The sequence below is a fragment of the Anolis sagrei genome, chromosome 1 (genome assembly GCF_037176765.1).
Source record: "Anolis sagrei isolate rAnoSag1 chromosome 1, rAnoSag1.mat, whole genome shotgun sequence".
NCBI lineage: Eukaryota > Metazoa > Chordata > Lepidosauria > Squamata > Dactyloidae > Anolis > Anolis sagrei.
Genome location: NC_090021.1, coordinates 290,689,953 through 290,695,952, shown reverse-complemented (window position 1 = coordinate 290,695,952; position 6,000 = coordinate 290,689,953).

Genomic DNA, 6,000 nt, shown 5'->3' with positions numbered 1-6,000 from the left:
CTCCAGGGCAAATTGGCAGGTCAGCAGGGCAATCCCTGTGCCCCGCCTTGCCCGCAGTAATGCTTTGCCATCAACATGGGGAAGCGTTGCCACATAACTTCCTCCCATGCTGGCCCTGTGGTTTCAAATGTAACACTGGAAGCCTCCTGTGTTCCTGGCACAGTGTCATAGAGGACGCTTGCACCCCAGTTGAGCCACGGAGCCCTACCAGAAGTGAGCATATATTGTCTGATGGACAGCGTGGGGCTCCATGGCTTAATTGGGGTGGAAATGTCCTATTGACGCTGAAAATCAGTGGTGTGATGAAGTCCTTAGAGACTTCTGACATTCTCACAGAAGCACCATTCACCAGCTCATCTTGATTTAGTGGACCTACCAAAATGTTGTTTTAATTTTCCTTCAGCACCATCAGAATTTTCCTCCAGCATCAGCATTTGTACACTTCATTTTTCCTGGCTAAATGTAATACCCAAATTTTTGAGATACACTGCAGAGATTCATTTTGTTAATTTTCACCTAGTGCTTCAATCTTTTATTCCTGATCCTTTCCTTCCCCTTCTAATTTGGTATTATCTGACTTCTATTGCATCGTTATAAACATCATTAGCTTGGGACTGAGACTTCCCATTTATAATCACTTTTCTCCAAAATGAAAAGGAATAATTGATTAAAACTCTTTGAGTTCATTCTTTTAACTAGTTGAAGACCCACACAAGAGTTGAATTGTTTTGCCCACATTTTACCAATTTGTCTGCTCGGATACAATGAGGGACCTTGTCAAAAACCTTACTGGAATCAAGATATAATACATTCATTTCTCATCCACCCACTGAAAGGGTATTAGTAGGGTTAGAAAGACACACACATAGCACACATTGTTGCTTGTTTGAGGATTTATTTGTATCCCAGACACCCACCAATTTATGGTGTTACCTTATTTCACCTGAAACTGAAAATAGTAATTTAGGAGTCAGATTGAGTTTGTACGGTTTTTTATTCCCATTTGGAAATAGCAATTAAGAAAGAACAAGCGTTTTGTATTTGGATGACAGTAATTAATACTGCACAAAATCTTCCCAATGTAATCAGTCAGAACAGCATTATTCCTTAGAAAAAAATCTTTTGACAGCTTCCAGGTTAGCCATATGATTGTGAACTGTAAAAGTAATGGTACTGTTCTCTATTTCTGATACAAAATACATGTGCAAAACATCCCTTTATCTCCCTCAACTTTTTGCCTGAGGGAATGACAACACAAGTAAAAAATATACTTATGTTCATATGGGACTGGGGCGACAAGTACAGAATTGTAATATCAGCGCTGCTCTAATGTTGCACATATTTAGACAACTTCACACTTTTTTGCACACTACAAATAAACATTTTAATACTCTCTCTTCTGTCCCAAAATATATTTCCTAACCATCTTCCACATTTGTTCAACACTTTCAAAGACTCTTCCCCATATTCTGTGCAATATCTATGTTTGGTCATGCTATCCATCCTTGATATCTTGTTTATTTTATTTAACTCCCCTGTTTTCATTTGGAGTTCTATAACTAAATGTCATGCTCTTGGCTCTCTCTCTCTTCCTTGGATAAGAGAGTTCTTGAACCTAAATTGAGTTCTAGAACCTCTGACTTCCCCCCTGCCCTCATGACTTCCCTTTTTTGTCTCCTTCTTTCTTCATCTATGTCCATTGCTCCCTCCTTTATCTTTCCTCTCAAGATTATTTGTAGGCTATTGTGAAGGGTTGAGGACCACATGTGCTTCTCAAGAGATCTTGGAGGATTGTATCCCATATTGTACCCCTGACAAGAATAAATGTTGTGCCCCAACATCCAATGGGGAGCTGTTTCACCATGGGTTTAATTTCAGGCCCTCTGATCCATTTTAATTCAACTGAAGGCCTTTTTGTAAGCCTTCAAAAAGTGCCTTTTATTGTTTATTATTGTTTTCAGCTCTGCAAAATTCAAAAACCTCTTTTATTTTCTTGTCCTCTTCACTAGAATTATAAGTCTTTCTGGAACTCTTGGTGCTTCAGAAGCAGCAGTTTGCAACCTTTCTCTGGTCATGACCTTTTCAATACCATCAACAAATATATCCTCCAACAAAGAAGGACATTTTTGTTCTGATAAGAATAGTGGAACATCTGCATTCCCACAAAATGCAATAAAAGAAAATAATATACCAGAATAAATTGCACAACATATGGTAGAATGAACAGTTGATATGGGACTTCTTAGATTCAGTTAAGGCCAAAAGGATGGCCTGGATTTCTTTAAAACAATTAGAGTAGGTGTGAAATGTCTTCTGGTTTCATGTCTGCCGTGTCAGCCAGAAGCCAACTGATACTGGAGGGAAAGGTTAGATTTTGTTGTAGTTTCTTTGCTGGAAAGATTGAAAATGTTGGCTGTGCTGTCGCACGCTGGGCCTGTACATTAGACCGTACACAGGACATAAATTCTCTGTGCCCAACGGGACGCCGGGGCTGCCTCAGAATAAAGGCCCTTAGATTCCCCCAAACAGAGTCTTTAGAATGCTTAAAGTAAGTCCAACAAAGTTCTTTTATTAAGGAACAAACAGGAACAAACAGGTACTTTAACGGTTTTCTTTACAGTCTATAGGCTCTTTCAATCTTGTCCACTAGGAACAGGCACTGTCTTCTTAACTGTAACTAACCGATGGGGAAATCCTAGCTTCTAATCTGGGCAGTCTGTACTTGCCTCTGTTGACGTGGAGCCCCTGCACCCGGTACCAACTGCGTCTGGCTTCCGCGAGTGACCCTTGCCTCAACAGAGCTTTGTAGACCTCCAGGGAAAAAGAAGGAGTTCAGGTTGCTGTGATGGCCGGCTGGAGTCCCTCAGCCAAGCTGTGGCTGTATGTCTCCTGGCCAAGCCGTAGGGCTGTATAACCCCGGCCAAGCTGTAAAAGACGAAGCTTTTCTACAGGAGCCACTTCGTTCTATGTCCTGTGTGAAAGGCTTCTCTGTGAGAACTAACTCAAAATGGCTTTTTTCCCTCCAAAACTCAAAAAGGGGCGGGATCAGGGAACCTAACTATAACTGACAGGTGGCTTACCCTATAAATGCAAATTATAACAGGAAACCCCCTGCTGCAAAATCCCAAGCATGGGATTGCACACAAACATTTAAACACAGCAAATACATCTGGAGCTCCTGGAACAGCTGTTCCAGAACATTGGCCATACTTGAATCCCTTCAGTGCCTATGTTGACTATAGTGATACAGAGGATGGAGCTCTAAGAGGGATAGAGTTGAAAGGGGCCCTTTGGATCATCGAGTTCAATTTTTTGCTTAGTGCAGGATCGCCAGATAAAGCATCTGCAGCAGGGAGCTGCCCAGCCTCTTTCTAAAGATGTCCAGAGAAGGAGGCCCAGGTTGTGCTAAAAAAAGGAAATGCCTGAGATTCATTTGTAGGGTGAACTGCTTTTGGAAATGCTACTACATTGAGAGTAAATCAGGAAGGTGCATTATCTCAATGGGTTTCACTTATAGGATTTCACAAGCTCTCCCTCCACTAGATCCAGAGATGTCATGCTACCCATCTATTCTGCCTTGGTTAGACCATACCTGGAATATTGTGTCCAATTCTGGGCACCACAACTGAAGAGAGATATTGACAAGCAGGAATGTGTCCAGAGGAGGGCGACTAAAATGATCAAGGGTCTGGAGAACAAGTCCTATGAGGAATGGCTTAAAGAGCTGGTTATGTTTAGCCTGAAGAAGAGAAGGCTGAGAGGAGACATGATAGCCATGTATAAATACGTGAGAGGAAGTCATAGGGAGGGGGGATCAATCTTGTTTTCTGTTGCCCTGGAGACTAGGATGCGGAACAATGGCTTCAAACTACAGGAAAGGAGATTCCATCTGAACATTAGGAAGAACTTCCTGACTGTGAGAGCCATTCAGCAGTGGAACTCTCTGTCCCGGAGTGTGGTGGAGGCTCCTTCTTTGGAAGCTTTTAAACTGGATGGCTGGATGGCCATCTGTCGGGGTGCTTTGAATGCAATTTTCCTGCTTCTTAGCAGGGGGTTGGACTGGATGCCCATGAGGTCTTTTCCAACTCTATGATTCTACACAGGCTGCATTTCTTGATCCTTAGTGGGCAGATAGGAGATGCATGTGCTCAGAAGGTATTTTGCATGTGCTCAGAAACATTCAAAATATTTCCAGTTAAAAAATATTGACCTTGAATCCTCAGCCAATTTGGTTGCCCTTGACTACTGCAGTGGATCCATGTTATCTAACCAATATTCACTTTTCCCAATCCAGACAGTCCATGGGATCTGATGAGTAAATGAACACCATATATGTTCCTGGTGGAGAAAAAGAAAAGAGATGAAGACCAGTAATAAGTTTTAAATTAACATCCCATGCTTTATGTCAGACTGTTCTAACCTGGAGTTTCTAGACGTATTGCACTACAAATCCCATAATCTGAAGCCATTTGCAATCAAACACACCTGTAAAATGCCACTGTTGAGAAGACAACTTTGGAAACATCAAAAAGAACTTTTTCTGATAAAAGTAGCAGTAATAAAATAAGATATTAAAAGTTGGATTTACAGTGACAGCAGATATACCACTCTCTCTGAATCTCATGGTTTGTTTGGGAAACAAACCAATTGGTCAACCAAATAATCTATTTTATTGTCAATGTTAACAATTTATTAGTCCCCCTTTTCTAGTGTTAACATTCCAAGCTTTGCATCAGAACTGACATCTTGCTCATACTTAATATTCTGCAGCTGTAGTGTATTCCTAAGAGCTGCCTTTCAGCAAAAAGAACCAGAAAGTTGGATTTGGAGAATGGAAAGATTGTTATCTAATCTTTTCATTCTCCAAATCCAACTTCCTGGTTCTTTAAAGGTCCCCAAGGTCACTAATGTTACTGGGAATTTTAGGAAGATTCCCTTCTTGCTCTTATAAAAGGGCATATATTTTCTTGTTATTAATTCGTTTGAATGCAGATGCAAACAGAACAAATTATTAAATTTTCCAGTTGCTTTTGGAAAAGTCTCTATGGTTGATATATCAAAAGTAAATGAGTGAGTGAGTGAGTGAGTGAGAGGAAGGAAAAATAATGAAACAGTAATAAACTACAGTTCCAGCAACAAAAAAGCAGAATGGATTTGTTGTTGAGCCACGGTCGTCGTCGTCGTCCCCCCCCCCCCCCAAATTTATCAAGAGACTCTAAGCAAGTTTTGCAGTGTCGAGACTTCTAGAGCAGTGGTTCTCAACCTGTGGGTCCCCAGTTGCGTGTGTGTGTGCACACAAATAAATGCTCCTTTTTTTCACCAGGATAAGCCCAGGATGTTTGATCATTCAACTTGAGGCCGAGAGTCTGCTGCTCCCACAGAAGTGGGAGCTCAGCAAACATGAATTCATTAACTCAGTGTATACAGGCAACCAAGCCCTTGATTGTCTGGAACCACCACCTTTGTCTTTTGGGTTTTGCATCCTTTGTTTCACATGGAACTAGACTTGAGTTAATCAGACACTCATCAGTATACCCACGTCACCACACCCTCCTGGTTTGTACCCTCCCAAGTGGTGTCCCTGCAACTGATTGGCTTTTTGAACTGTCCAACCACCAGCTATCTTTCTTCTTACCAGGGGAACCCCAGACTAATCCAGGCATGGGTCCTAACCTGCCTCTCTTTTCAGCCAATCAGGGGAGGGAGTGGGAAGTCTGAATCGCTGTCAGAACTGTATGTCACGTATTTTTCTGTGAATTTATCCTTGTACCTTATGAAGTGTATTGCTTGTACTTGCATCCTTTTTGGCCAAGTTGTAGTAAACCTCTGTGGCTTCGATTTCAACTCAGAAAGCTTATTCTCTGACCTGGCTGATCTGGTTTCACTGAAGCTCACTAGGCATGGATTTCTCTAACCAAGGTCCTAGCTGAAATCACACCGACTGATGACTCACTTCTCTCAACAGATATATTTTGCCATTCATTTCCCCATTTCTAAATG